We start from the raw sequence: 16,377 nt of genomic DNA, 5'->3' as shown, positions 1-16,377 counted from the left end.
ACATATTTTTATAACACTTTTTTAACCCACACATTCTTTTATGACATTTAAATAACGTTACTAAAAATATTTTACTAAATAAATCCCAAGTTTTTTTAATCTATATATATATATAAAACCGAAGCCTTTGAAACTCCCACAATTTTCCACGTCACCACTATTTTAATTTTCTTTTTATTTAGGTTTTATATCTTATATATATTTATTATTTTTTCCACGTCACCACTATTTTAATTTTCTTTTTATTTTAGGTTTTATATCTTATATATTTATTATTTTTTTAAACAAAACTACTCTATATAAAACCCTACTACAAGACCATACGCAGTAAAACCTGTCTACAAGACCATACGGCAAGAAACCTAAAAACAAAGCTCTCTCCTTCAAATTCAATGAGAAAGGTCTCAGGTAATATTTGCTTGCTCTAGAAAATCTAGCAAGAAGAGTGACCACAAGGACGGAGAAGCGAGGCAAGTGATGACGGAGAAGGTGGAGGTGAGTGAAATTTATGGTGTTTTAACTTTTATTGGCAAACATACTATGTAGTTTTTACATATATTGAAGTCTTAGATCGGCTTCTTCCTTCTCAGTTAGTTTGGGCCTTCAAGTCAGATTCTTTTCACATTTGTGTGTCTATGTAAATTGTACTAGATATTTGAGGAGGTTGTTTCAGTTAGAAAGTAGTATTATAGTTGGCTATTCTAATACGAGTATTTTAAATCCAATTTGAATTCCATGTTTTATATCGGCAGTTTAACCCCACCGTGGGGTTAATGGGGTGTATGATTGTACAAATTGAGTAAAACAAGAAAAGTTTTGCGAGCTTATGATAGTAACCTGCCAAAAATGCCATCACCTTGAGCAAAGGTTTGCAATGTAAACAAAACTCTAAACCGGAAAAGCTAAAAAAAATTTCAGCAATTTAATTTGAGATTTTTTGATTTGTAGGTGGTTGCAAACCATTATGGAGTGAGCCAAGCTTCTACCTTACTGCAAGACTGAAGGTGATAAAATTTTTTATCCCTTTTGTTTGTTTTAATGCTTTTTTTAATCGGTTTTCCCTACTCTCTTGCATTTTGGGGTTTATTGCATTGATTAGCAATGTTGATGATTTTTATTAAGGGAATGCCTCAATGAAGATATATAGAGAGAGAGATTAAAGATTGGGGAGCTATAGTTTTATTTTTCCCTTCACCACTAATTTGAAAAGGAAATAAAATCTTTTGAATATTTTTTTGGTTAGTTTATTTGTTTTTCATGATTTCAAATCCTGATGAGAATCACTTTTGCTATGGAATACTAGACATATTTCACCATTAATTTGTTACAAATATATTTGTATTTTAGCGTTCATATACAATGATGCTAGGTGTAATCAAGAAACAATAATAATTTATAATAAAAAAACTAACACATAAAACAATTGTAAACTTTGATTTATAACTTTGTTTTATTTTTTTTTATTGTTGGTATGTAAAGAAAAGGTCGGCTAGAGTCATGAAATACATCTTTATAGATTTGAATTTGAATTTAAATTATGAAATATGTTATTAGTAGCTCATCTTCAGCTTGAATTTAATGTCTCACCCTTTTTTTTTTCATATATATGATCAATTTATATTTTTACTCGATTAATGCTCTTTTTTGCCATTCAATTGGTACCTTTTCTTCTTTTTTACATTCATATAGTTCAACATCTATTCTTTCCAAATTTGTGTGATGAGGGTTTGTTTTGTTTATTGGCTTACAAGTGTCCAAAGCAATTTTTTTAAAAATAGTTATACTATTTAAGCCAGATGACTAAAGCAATCTTTATTCAAAATTTGGTACATTTATTTGTCTTTACTTCCTAACAATGTCATTTTATTCATCTGAAGGTTGAGACTATACAACATTATTGGTGTTAGAGTTTCACTTTTGGTCTTAGTATTTTTTTTTCCTCTTAAGTTGTAACTTTTATAAGTGAAAATTTACAATTTTTGTTCGACTCTTCCGTGCAATTTATTTCAACAATTGTGTAAATTGGCATTATGTTTCCTTTTCAATCTCATTGAGGTCTAGCATCTTTGTTTACTGACAATGTTAAAATTTAGATACATCTTGAATATCAAGAATGATTAATGTAATTTATGAAAGATATTTGATTGAATGAGTATGGAATTAACTATATTTGTGTAATTAATTGTATTGGAGTGTACTTATATTAGTTATATATTTTCTAAATATTATCTCAAGCTCTTAGTTATCACGATATCTCATTGTATGTGATAGATTTTATTACTTTGTAAGTGATAGATTTTATTGGTTTGGTATATAATTTATACCATGATCTTGATTATTTATTTTTTATTTTTTCATATTGGGGAAGTTATCAATAGCTTTCCCGTGCGTCGCACGGGTTAGCGACTAGTTAAAAGAATAATCATTACTTTTTTACTATCATTTTGAAAAAGTATACAATTAGAAGGAAAAACAATGTTGTTTGCTCTATCTGTCCCACATAATATTTTGTCAGAAGCTAGCATTTTAATCAAATAAAGTCAATGTTAGTATTTAATTTTCATAAAACATCCAAATAGGAAATATTCATACTACTTTATGAAATTTTATTTATTGATGGAAGGAATAGTGGAATACAAGTATAACACAATTTAGTCAATTATCAAATAGGAAAAATATCATTCAATAACAATACTTTGATAATAATATATTCATTGATCGTACTTTTTTTTTTTTTTTTTTAGAAGACATTAATCTTACGAGATAATAAAGTTCATCATAAAGTTAATTAATAAAAATTAGGAGAAAAAAAATGTATTACATAAAAGTGATGAATAATTTATATGACTGACATTTTTTTTTAACCTTTTCAATTTTTTAAAAATATTAGGAATATCATATTTATATCATGAATGAGTAGGTTATAATTACAATTACATAAAAAAAAAAATTAAAATTACAATAATGTTTTACTTTAAAAAAAATAAAAATAGAACTATGAAAAGATAGCTTGTGTATAACACAACCAATGTACCAAACAGTACCATATGATGCTGATGATGCCGAAAATAATACCACCAGTGAGTCACACGTTCCTCGTACGTCGCAAATGGCACCTGCACAACAAAAAGGAAGAACCTAGCAGAGAGTACCGGTGTAGTACCGGTCAAACACCCTCCGAAGGTTAAATCAGAATTACTCTCACTGCTCTAGAGTGCTAGAGAGGGTAAAATTATGCGTACCTTGGGTTGTGAGGGTGCTTGGGTTTTTATAATAGCGAAGGTTGCCCCTCTTTTCCTTGGAGTAGAAGTCTTTTCCTTATAGGAGTCCTCTTGAGCGTATTTTATGGGATCTTTTCCTTATAAGGATCCCTTGAATATTATCTAGCGTGGGAAGCAAGACAATTCCTTATACGTAACGTGGGTAGCAAGTAAACTTATGCTCGGTCCGTCAGCCTCAATTTACTTCCTTCAGCTTTTGGGCGTCAGTCTAGTAATGTCGTCAGCCTTGGAGCCAGCTGACCTTATGACCGTCAGCTATAACACCATCTGCTATGTCCGAAGGATTGCACTAAACCCATCAGCTTTATGTTCCGCGTGGCTAGGCTCATCTTTTATCCTCATCAGCTGCCCCCTACTCTACGTGCTCGACGCCTAACACCGTCAGCATGTGGAGTTATGACTTAACCATCTTTTTGTTCTTAGAGACGAAAAAACCAATTATGAATGACTCCTTGAGCCGTGAGCTATTAAATGCAAGGATATGTGGCGCGCAGTCGTTGGCCTCGTTTCTGGGCACGGGCATCGCCTCGCCTTCCGTGCGTTTTCCCTCTTATATAAATACCGCGTCCCTTGTCTCATTTCGCTACTTCAACCTCGCTGACTTTTCAAGAGAGAACCCGTCGCCCTTACTCCCGATTTGATCCGTCAGCTGTTATCAACACCGTCACTTCCAAGGCTGTTTCATCCGTTCAAGATCTGTTTCACCTGTAAGTTCTTCTTCCCTTTTCTTTGCTTTTTTACTTTTGCCTGAAAATTTTTTTTATTGAGGACATCAGTCTAGGCACTTAGAGTGGATCCGTCACTTGTAGGTAGTCAGATGTCAAGTGACGTGTCGAGTGATCAGTTGTCAGTCCGCGATGGAGCGGGCTACGACGAATTTTTTGGCTCAGGTCAAGAGTCCGACGGTTTTTCTGAGTCGTCAGGAAAAGAAACGTCAGCCCAATCCCCTAGTATTGACGTAGAAGACCATGTTGAGGGAGTTAGGGAGAAAGTGTTAAGTGAGGTTGAGGTCGAGGGGGGAGACGAGGAGATTGTTAGTGACGGGAACGGGGACGAAGGCGACGAAGAGATTGATAGTGACGGGAATAGGGATGAAGGTGACGAGGAGGTTAGTAGTGACGAGAATGGGGATGAAGGTGACGAAGAGTCCTGTGAGGGAACTTCAGGGAGTTCCGGAGGTAACCGTCCCTTCATCCTTCCGGAAGAGTGGGCCGTCAATAAATTCCTTCCAAAGATGAGCAACAGAGTTTTTAATGAGTTGCGTACCCGTTTCCAAATCCCAGATCACATTCCTATCCGTCTCCCTAGAAAAAACGAGAGGTGTTATACAGGGAGGACTGCAGATGTTGGGATGTACGATGCCATGTTCGCAGCAGGTCTCAGATTACCACTGACGGCTTTACACCGTCAGCTGGCGGATTTCTTGGGATTGTCCGTCAGCCAGATTGCTCCGAATGCCTAGAGGATCTTCATTGGTGCTGAGATCCTTTGGGGTCGATTGAGTGGGGGGAACCGTCACCTTTCGCTAGACGAGTTCTTTTATTGCTACAGACCTCAGCATAAAGTATCTGCCAAGGGGACATACCATTTTGCTCCTCGTGAGAAGAGCTTAAGATTAGTGTCTGATATGCCAGACTCAAATAGGAATTGGAAGAGTAGATTTTTCTTTGTTAAGGGGACGGGCTGGGTGTGCCGTCCGGATGAGTGGGATACGCTGCCCGGTGGTTATTTTGATAACACTTGGGCTTATATTAGGGATTCAGGTCGCCCCTTCTCTTTCTTTCTACCGTCTCTTTTCACTTAACAGGGAGTTTTTTTTTTTTTTTTTTTTTTTTTTTTTTAACACCGTCTATTCCCTTTTGTTTCAGCTAGCGCTCGCCCGGAGATATCTGACGAACAAAGGGAATTCATCCGTCGGATACTTGGCATCCCGCTTGAGCAACGAAAGTGTAGGGATTTGATCATCCTAGACACTCTCCATCTGTATTGTGGGGGGCCAAAGCCGACGACTGAAGCTCGGAAGTTGGAAGAATTTTCCCGAAAACGTAAGTGGATGTCTCATTCAATCCGTCGGCTTATTTATTCCGTCTGCTTTACTGATCCGTCAGTTTATTTTGCGTAGAGATGGAAGCTGCGAAGCAAAGGGTGAGTGCCGCCGCTGCCCGTAAGAAGGAGGAAGAGAAGGCCAAGGGAAAAGAAGGAGTGTCAACCCCTCATTCTGCTTTGAAGGTTTCAGTTAAGAGGAAGGCTGACGGAAAGGATGATCCTCCTTCTAAGAAGGTGGTCGTTAGTCCTAGGGATGTGCCCTCCAGAAGTCGCCCCCCAAGTCTAGTCACGGTGCTAGGAAAGGAGTGATGACCTCTTCCGGTCCCGTCGTTGAGGGGCCCCGCTGCTTGTTGACTCACAAGGATTACACTGTTGAAGGGGTGGAATCTCTTATAAAACAGACGGATCTGGATCCTTGTGCTCAGCTAGGGACGGAGGACCTGGGAGCGTCAGCTTTCTTTGATATAGCACGGGTATGCTTCCTACCTTGAATAATCTGATCTTGCCTTGCTTAATAGCTAACGATTGTACTTCCTTCAGGCCTTGGTTCGTGTTAAAGCACTCCAAGACCGGTGCGTGGCCAAAGAAGGCGTCGTCGCTCGGGTTAGGAGACATAACTCCAACCTTATGGATCAGCAGGCGCAATATAAGGAGACCGTTCGTCTCTTAAATGCAGATCTGAAGGATGTGAGGGAGAAGTTAGGAGAGGCTGAGAACCAGCAGAAGAAGCTTGAGGAGGAACTTTCATCTTTACGTGCGCAAGTAGAGACGGCTGGGACTGACGCGGTCCAAAAATTCAAGACAACCCAGTCATTCATTGATTCCTGTGCTGACTATTATGGCACAGGTTTCGATGATTGTCTGAAGCAAGTAGCGTCAGTTTATCCGAAGTTGGATCTATCTGGAATTACCATGGATATCTCCGTGCCGATGACTCCTACTGGCGACATTGTTGCTGACAAAGATGACGAACCCCTCAATTTGGACCTTTTGCTTAATGATGCCGGAGTTGTTTTAGCCCAGCCTGCCGTCAACACTCCTGCCAAGTCTTCAGATAAAGCACAAATTGCCAAAGACAAAGCTGACGGGGTCTCTAAGGACGCTTCTGCCACCTAATCCTGGCCATTTATTTTAATTTTTGAACAATGTTTTTAAGTGCCCTTGTTTTTATTGGGCTTTTTACTTGTAACCCTCTGCCCTTTTTGTGGCACTTGGTATCCGTTGCTTTGAACGTGTATACTGATGTTTTTATTCCTTTATTGACTAATTTCTATGGCCCCATTTATTTGATGAGACCGTTATCTTTTTGATCTTAGCCTTTTTTGATTAGCTCGTCATCTCTACAGGCTCGTTGGTTTGAGAACCTTGTTTGTAAGTAAAGTCTCATTTTTTGGTCAGACCGTCATCTATCGGACCGTCAACCTTATAGGTCCGTTGGTTCTAAGGCCTGGTCCATATGATGATAGCTTCATCCATTGGACCGTCAACTTTTTAGCTTTGGCTTTTTCAGACCATCATTGTCTTGGCCTTAGCCTTGATGTTTTGACATCTTTGTTGGTCCGTCAGTTTTTAAGGCATGGTCCATATGATGATAGCTCATCTTATTGGACCGTCAGCTTTTTAGCTTTAGTCTTTCCGAACCGTTATTTTCTTGGCCTTAGCCTTGATGTTTTGACATCTTTGTTGGTCCGTCAGTTTTTAAGGCATGGTCCATATGATGATAGCTCATCTTATTGGACCGTCAGCTTTTTAGCTTTAGCCTTTTCGGACCGTTATTTTCTTGGCCTTAGCCTTGATGTTTTGACATCTTTGTTGGTCCGTCAGTTTTTAAGGCATGGTCCATATGATGATAGCTCATCTTATTAGAGCTTTTTAGGCTTTGGCTTTTCCGGACCGTCATTTTCTTGGCCTTAGCCTTGATGTTTTGACATCTTTGTTGGTCCGTCAGTTTTTAAGGCATTGTCCATATGATGATAGCTCATCTATTGGACCGTCAGCTTTTTAGCTTTAGCCTTTCCGGACCGTTATTTTCTTGGCCTTAGCCTTGATGTCTTTAACACCTTCGTTGGTCTGTCATTTTTTAGGACCTTGTCCATACGATGATAGCTTCATCTATTGGACCGTCAGTTGTTTTAGTCCGTGTGTTATGGACTTAGTCGTTTTGGCTGTGAACTCCGTAGAATAAAAAATAGACACTTCAGCAATTTCTGAATAAACTCCTCTTATTGCCATGCATTTAAATAAAAGTAATTAAAACCAAATCTTGCCCTTTGGGCTAAAAAGTATTGTTGCAAAAAACTAAAGTAAATGATAAATCTGAGGAGTAAAACTAAAATTTGCTAAAATAAAAAGGAGGTTGGTCTTCATGCTGCCGCTCCTATTGATAATACTTTCGTAGGTGCTCGGTGTTCCATGGGTGTGGTAGTTTCTGTCCTTCCAACGTTTCCAGGTGGTAAGTACCTTTTCTCTGCCACGACGAAACTCGGTAAGGACCTTCCCAATTGGGGCCGAGTTTCCCTTGGGTAGGGTCCCTAGCGGCGCCCATGACCTTTCTAAGAACAAGGTCTCCAACTTGGAAGTCTCTGTGTCGGACCCGAGAGTTGTAGTGTTTGGCCATGCGGTCCTGGTACCTAGCGAGCCTTTGTTCTGCTGCTGCTCTGATCTCGTCCACTAGGTCGAGCCGTAGTCGCATAGCCTCGTCGTTTTTGTTCTCATCATGGTTGTGCACCCTGTAGCTTGTGAGTCCAACTTCGACCGGGATGACTGCTTCGCCTCCGTACGTCAGGCGGAACGGTGTCTCTCCTGTGGGTGTTCTTGCCGTCGTCCTGTATGCCCATAGTATACTCGGCAATTCTTCGGGCCATATACCCTTTGCCCCCTCGAGCCGAGTCTTGATAATCTTGAGTAAGGATCGGTTCGTGACTTCGACCTGGCCATTAGCTTGAGGGTGGGCGGGGGAGGAGTAGTGGTTCTTTATTCCTAACCTTGAGCAAAAATCCCGGAAGGGGTCGTTGTTGAATTGCCTCCCGTTGTTCGAGACAAAGATTCTAGGAATGCCAAACCTGCATATGATGCATCTCCAGACAAAGCTCCGCACGTTCTTCTCTGTAATCGTGGCCAAAGCTTCAGCTTCCACCCATTTCGTGAAATAGTCGATGTCCACTACCAGGAATTTCAGCTGTCGTACGGCTGCAGGGAATGGTCCTATAATGTCTAATCCCCATTGCGCGAACGGCCATGAGGCCGTCATCGGGGTCAGCTCTTCGGTTGGTTGTCTAATAATATTGTTGAACCTTTGGCATTTGTCGCAGGCCCTGACATAGGCTTCGGCATCCTTCTGCATGGTAGGCCAATAGTACCCTGCTCGCACAAGCTTGTGTACCAACGATCTGGACCCTGAGTGGTCTCCGCAGATTCCTTCATGCACCTCTCTCATGACGTAATCTGCCTCTTCCGTACCCAAGCATCTCAAATATGGTCGGGAGAAACCTCTTTTGTACAGGACGTCTTTTATCAGGATAAACCTCGCCGCCTGGACCTTAAGTTTCCTTGCGGCTTCCTTTTCGTCCGGTAAGACCCCATCTTTTAGGTATGAAACTAACGGCGTTGTCCAGCTACTGTCGGAGCATATTTCCTGCATGTTGCTGAGATCAATTAGCGGAGAAAGCTGCACAAAAGAGAGTACATTACCAGGGATGACCATTTGTTCTGCTGAAGCGACCTTCGCGAGGCGGTCGGCTCGCTCGTTTTCTCCTCTAGGAATTTGGACAACTTTGGCTTCTAGGTCATCCACTCTCGCCCTTACTTCATCAAGGTACTTCTTCATCTTTTCGCTCTTGCACTCGTAGTCTCCATTTATTTGGTTAGTGATGATCTGTGAATCGCAGTAGATGACTACCCTTGCTGCTCCAGCTGCTTTGGCGAGGTCGAGCCCCGCTATCAGAGCCTCATACTCTGATTCATTATTGGTGGCGGGGAAGTCGAGACGGACCATAAATTCAATGGTGTCTCCTTCGGGCGATCGTAGCATAATGCCGGCCCCTGCGGCTTGTCTGTTGGACGATCCATCCGTATATATGCTCCATTGAGGGGACTCTGCTGCCCCCTTGTCTTCGTCATGAGTGAATTCAGCTATAAAGTCGGCGACAATCTGTCCCTTGATGGCGGTCCGCGGGCGGTACTGAATATCAAACTCACTCAGTTCTATAGCCCATAACGCCAATCGTCCTGCGGCCTCAGGACTGCTCATTGCCCGCCGCAAGGGTTTGTCAGTCAGGACGTTCACCGTATGAGCTTGGAAGTACGGTTTGAGCTTGCGGGCTGCCGTAACTAATGCAAAGGCAAGTTTTTCCATGGGCGGGTATCTTTCTTCGGCACTGTGAAGCGCTCGGCTTGCGTAGTACACGGGCTTTTACACTTTCTCTTCGTGTTATCTTCAGCACGACTCCCGTCAGCTGAACATTTTGTACCATCCGAAGATAGGTCTTGCGGGCTTTCTTGGATGACCCGGCGGTAGCCGTTCCTCCTACGATCATCCTTATATCCCCAATCGGGGGCCTCGGTCGCTCGTTGTCCCATCGGGGGTGTTGGTCTTGTGCGGGGGGATCCGCTTTCTCCTTACTAACGAATCTCTGCAGCTTTCCTTGTCTGATAAGGGCCTCAATCTGCTGCTTGAGGTCATAGCAATCAGCCGTGTCGTAGCCATGGTCGCGGTGGAAACGGCAATACTTATCCCGGGAACGTTTGTTGGGGTCACTCTTCAGCTTTCCCGGGAACGTCAGAGCCTCTTCGTCCTTGATTTGCATAAGGACTTGATCTATCGGGGCTGTCAGCGGAGTGAAGCTCGTGAACCTTCCCCCCGGGGGCTTAGGGCGCCTCTCGTCCCTTCGGTCTCCTGTTCTTGCCTTCTTTCGGCCTTGGTCCTGTCGAGTGTCTTCCTGCCTTTCTCTTTTCCTGGGCCTCTCTTCCCGAGCTAACAGCGCATCTTCAGCGTTCATATACTTTGTGGCGCGATAAAGTACTTCCGACATCGTCTTTGGGTCGTTTTTGTATAGGGAGAACAAAAACTTACCCTTCTTCAAGCCATTGGTGAATGCCGCAACAAGTATCTTATCGTCGGCTTCGTCGATCGAGAGTGCCTCTTTGTTGAAGCGGGAGATGTAGGCTCTCAAAGTTTCATCTTCTCGCTGCTTCATACTCATCAAGCAAGCCGTAGACTTCTTGTATCGATGGCCTCTAATGAAGTGTGCGGTAAACTGAACGCTGAGCTCTTTGAAGGTGCTGATGGAGTTTGGTGTCAGTCGGCTGAACCAAATTCTCGCTACGCCCTTCAGTGTTGTAGGGAAGGCCCTACACATGATAGCGTCCGCTACTCCTTGAAGGTGCATTAAGGTCTTGAAGGTCTCCAGGTGATCTAGTGAGTCCTTGACCCCGTCATAACTGTCTATCTACGGCATGCAGAACTTACTTGGTAAAGGGTAGGAGTTGACGGTGGCGGTGAACGGCGAGTCAGTTCGGTTGACGAGGTCGTCAAGGTCGCTTGATACTCGCCCCTTAAGAGCATTCATCATAACCTCCATTTGTTCCTTCATGGCCTGCATCTCCGCGATAACAAGTGGCAGAGTGGTTTCTGCGAGGGAGGGGATGCTTATGTTCTGCCGTTCTGGCTTGCTCGGGGCGTTGCTGGCCTGGGGTCCCTCCTGGTTTCTCCTGTCGGCGCTGGTTCCTTTTTGATCCGCTCCTTGGTTATTGGGAGCCGCATTTTTCTGTTTCAGCTGCTCTTCTAGGTCGTGGTTTTGTTTGGTGAGGCACTCCACGGCTGTGGCGAGTGTCCTGATCTGTCTTTCAAGCGCAGTCGTAGGAGCTTCTTCCTCTTGAACGTCGTTAGTGGTCGCCATTGAGCGAGTGAGTACCATGTAACTCTTTTGTCTAGGAAGCGATAATGTGCTACGTTCCCACAGACGGTGCCAACTGATGATGCCGAAAATAATACCACCAGTGAGTCACACATTCCTTGTACATCGCAAATGGCACCTGCACAACAAAAAGGAAGAACCTAGCAGAGAGTATCGGTGTGGTACCGGCCAAACACCCTCCGAAGGTTAAATCAGAATTACTCTCACTGCTCTAGAGTGCTAGAGAGGGTAAAATTATGCGTACCTTGGGTTGTGAGGGTGCTTGGGTTTTTATAGTAGCGAGGGTTGCCCCTCTTTTCCTTGGAGTAGAAGTCTTTTCCTTATAGGAGTCCTCTTGAGCGTATTTTATGGGATCTTTTCCTTATAAGGATCCCTTGAATATTATCTAGCGTGGGAAGCAAGACAATTCGTTATACGTAACGTGGGTAGCAAGTAAACTTATGCTCGGTCCGTCAGCCTCAATTTACTTCCTTCAGCTTTTGGGCGTCGGTCTAGTAATGCCGTCAGCCTTGGAGCCAGCTGACCTTATGACCGTCAGCTATAACACCATCTGCTATGTCCGAAGGATTGCACTAAACCCGTCAGCTTTATGTTCCGCGTGGCTAGGCTCATCTTTTATCCTCATCAGATGCTTTTTTCTTTTTTTCTTTTTTTTTGTACATCGCGAGAGACCGACACAGATTTTTTTAAAATTTTTTTGGATAGGATCATAGGAGACAGATTTTTTTATCCAGCTTGAATGGGTGGAACGACAACGTTTCCGAGGATAACATTATTAATTGTATAATTTTTATAATAAAGAAATGATATGTCCACAACATTTTTACAATAACTTTACAACAAATCTTAAGTAACAGGTTTTTACTGATTGTTATTGTTGCAGCAAAAAAGTAATCTTAGTGTTATTGTAAAAATAACAACTAACCACTTATAATTTGTTGTGAAAATATTGTAAAAATATTGTGGACATAACATCTCTTTGGAGATGTGTTGTTTCTGTTGGTAGACGGATGTCGCGGACGCTGTCGTCTTGAGCATCCGAGGTGGGATGCACGTGATGGGACCTGGGAATGGTTGGGAGTGTGAGTGCCTTTTGTTTGTTTACCTGGGGATCTAGTTCTTTTTTATTGTATTTTATTTCAAAAAACAAAATTTTGCTATAAACTGATCTGATTTGAAGTTGTCATTTTCAACTTATTACTTAGCAATTTTATAAAACTCGTCAAAAAAGTTATGTTATTAAAATTACAGATATTCTTTTTAATCGTCATATCATAAATTATATGAATTTAACTCTAAATCGTTTAGTGCTAAACTTTTTTATTATATTAATAGATTTAGATTTTTTTTCATTATAAAATTTAAGTAGTATAACTTCGTCTTTTTTATATAATTCAATAGTAAAAATGTGAAAGCTAATTTAATTTAAATACTCAAATGTGTCAACTAATTGAAATACAAAACCTTTTAACTAGGTACATTTTTTACTTAAACCCAGTATATTAGTGTGAGGTTCAAAAACACAATAACAGACGAGCTAGCCTTGTGATTAATATCAACACAACTAATTTTTAATATATGGGAGGTAGAAATCCACAATGGGAAGATTTAAAAGAAGGTTGGAGACAAATATCATCAAATAAAGGTTTTATACGCATAAAAATCATATTCACGAGGTATAGATAGGGGTTCTAAAGAATGAATACAAGTAAAGACTCTTCTCATTTTCTCTCTCTTGTTCTTCCTTCTTCTTCTTCTTCTTTTTTCTTTTTTTTTTTTTCCCTAGATCCCCCTTCCGGTTGTTCTCCTCTTTCTTTTATAACCATCTTTCATCCTTTTCCAATTGTCCTACTCTTAGCTGGATTTAGGGGAATATTTGTCCCATTAACACCTTCTCCTGCCCTTTTTTTATCAAGAAAATAGATTTTTCGGGTTGTTTATACTATTCAGGTCAATCAGTCAATATTTAATGTAGCTAACATTAGGTAGGTAGAACTCATTAATACGAAGGTGACTGTTATATTGGGTTTTGCGTGTTCTTCTACATGATCCCCGGAGAAGATAGGAGAAGTGTCCTGAATTAAGCACCTGGCCACTTCTCAATTGAGTTATTATTCCTCGAGAAGATGAATTCCTCGAATTACCTTGATAATGGGCCCAAATGGTCTATTCTCAACGGGGCGGCTCGTTGGTCATTTACTAGTCTCTGGGTTGGGCCTATTCCGCAGATGGAGCTTCTCAAGATTTTCTCTTTAGGTCAAGGTCCTCAGGGCAGATTAGGTCCACCCCCCACAATTAGATTTCTTAATAAATTTCAAATGATTTTTGTATTGGATAATAAAACACAAATGTATTATGTATTCAAGAACAATAAATTCAATATTCAATACAAATATGTGTACTCCAAAAGTTACAAAAACAAATTCAATTTTTTTCCTTCCTTAGTAACAATTTGCAGGGTTTGGGTAATCCACCAAAAATTTTGGTATGATCTCCCAAAAAAGGTCTTATTAGTTACATATAACATAGCATTCTAATTCAATTCTTTTATCCATGGCATGACGCCATGTTACTGCTTTAAGTTCATCACTCTACTGACACAATGGACATTTATAAGGACTTAAGAAAGTGGACTAACTTTTGCTCTCCCACCACCCACCCCCCCCCCCCCAAAAAAAAAAAAAGTGGACTAACTTTATGTTCATATATCAAAGAACCTAGAATAAGAAAGTGGGGTAGAAATTAAATTAGCTGGGCTTAAATGATTAGATTCACTAGCCCAAAGACTAGATTTAGATTTGTTTAGCCCAGGCTTTTCTTATAAATGGGCTAAGCGGGAATTGTTTATGGGACTTAAAAGTGCTCCAACCTTAAAGATTCAGGGGCTCTTTGGTTTTTTTAAAAACCATCACTCATTACTTTATAACTTATCACTTTTCACTGAAAATACCACAACTTCCTATGGCACTTGTTTCCAATTTTGATAACTCAAAAAATTTTACTTTTTGTGAGACCCACAGATTGACTTGGTGCAGCTTTTACTTTTCTTTTTTCTTTTTTCCTTCAACCCCCAATACCCAAACTCACCAAACCCAGTAAAGAAAAAAAAAAAAAAAGTTACATGTTGTGAGTCCCTCAAATATGTTTGTATTTACCAAAATGTCATCATAACTCTATTTCCATAACTCAAAAACACTTAAAAGTTGCTTTTAGTTTCCATAACTCATCACTCAAAAATCAGAGAATTGAGTAATGAAAACAAAAACTGAAAACAAATCCAAACAAACCAAATAACCGTGGGACCCACCAATTTTGAGTTATGGGTGATGGAAACACTAAATCCAAATAGCCCCTCAATAAATAGGATTCGAGAAAAAAGAGGGGGGAGAGAAGTGTGGTGACATTAAAAAGTTTCTAGATAACTGTTAGGTCCATATTTATAGGCTGGCTAATCACGAACCATTATAATGTTTAGAATTAAATTTGTCTACTTATTTGGTAACAGGCTATACAACTGATCAAGACAAATCAAGTTAAAAACAATAGAAGACTCAAGAATGTAGAAACTAGACAGCTGTTGTGTTGTATTTCAACTGCAACTCGATAGATTGAAAACTTAAGAATGTCAAAATTGGACAGCTATTGTGTTGTATTTCAACTGCAGCTCAATAGGTTGAGAGTCATTTGACTTGACCTGTTGAACTATATGTCTCAACCAATCAAGACTAAAGCAGATTAGGTATTCAACAATTTTTTTTTTCAACTGTTGGATGTAGGGTTTTGTGCAACTCAAATACACTATATATAAAAACCCTAGACCATGTTTTTACATATACAAGAGGGTAGTGTTTTTGTACACAAATCTATAATTTTTCAAGCTCTCTTGAAGCATCAATCTAAGACTTGCGTGCATACAAAAGATGTTACTGAACAAATCTTTGAGATTAGATCTCAAAGTCACGATCTAAGAGTTTGTGTGAAACAAATTAGTATGGAACATTCTGTGGATCTTGGAACTACATGTAGTTGTGTCAGTAAGTACTACATGAAGTAAACTTCTATTCTATTCTAATGGATTTGCTGTCTTGAGGTTTGATGATTTAATCCCTTCAAGTTTATACTGTGAAATGGTTTGTTTCATCAGTTTTCCTAAGTCATCAATTTGGTGTTTTATGTGATTCATGTTTGTGTGATGTTAATCAATCCAAATCTAAAACATAATTAATCTAATTAATTACTTGGTTAAGAATTGGTTAATATTGTGACTACTAAGACCTAAAACCCTAACAACAACAAACAAGAAAAAAAAATCGTACATTTAATTTAAAGAATAAAGTAATAAACAAAGACATATTTCAAGTAGTTTATTAATTTTAAGGTTATGTTAATGGATGCCCTTAGGGCAATTGTTAATAAATTATTTTAAGAAAGTTTTAATAAAACTTTTATGAGAATATAAAAAAGCTATTAAAAAAAAGTTAGTACTTTTCTATTTTCCAAATAAAGTTTCTAAAAATGGTTTTTAAACCAATACCTTTAGAGTATCCTTTAACTTTTTCCTTAATATAACTAATCACATTAATGGATTCCAATTATCTCATTTAATAAAGTCAATAAGGGATACAAGTTTCAGTCACGCTTTCACCAAAACCAACTAGTTTTTTTGACGCAATTATCATGGAATCTACAAGTCCAAAACATCTATCAAAAACCACATCATCTAGCTTGGTCAAAATACGAAAAAGAAGACCACATCATAACTAGCCTGCTAGAGGAGCAAGCATGCCATGAAGCTCAGCAGAGCACATATCACGAAAGAGTTTTATAGGTAGATAAGGAATCCATATGCCAAGGAGTAATCAAACATAAAAGAGAGACGCAAAGAGCCAAAGTTTGATCTTGGATAAGAGAGAAAAGACAAGTTAATTAAAGGTGGTTTGACAAAGTGAATACATAATAAAACAAAAAAGTTTGGGAACAAAATGATAGCTAGTTTTCCAAAGATAGCTTTCAATATGTGCTTTTAGGACTTAGAAGAGTAAGTAAATATGTCAAAAGTCATTTCCATACAATTATGTTAACAAACTTCAAACAATGTTAAGGGCTACAAAATCATGTTAACAAATAATTAACAG

The sequence above is a fragment of the Quercus lobata genome, chromosome 3, assembly GCF_001633185.2.
Source record: "Quercus lobata isolate SW786 chromosome 3, ValleyOak3.0 Primary Assembly, whole genome shotgun sequence".
Classification (NCBI taxonomy): domain Eukaryota; kingdom Viridiplantae; phylum Streptophyta; class Magnoliopsida; order Fagales; family Fagaceae; genus Quercus; species Quercus lobata.
The sequence above is the reverse complement of the archived record's forward strand: the minus strand, read 5'-3'. Positions refer to the sequence as shown.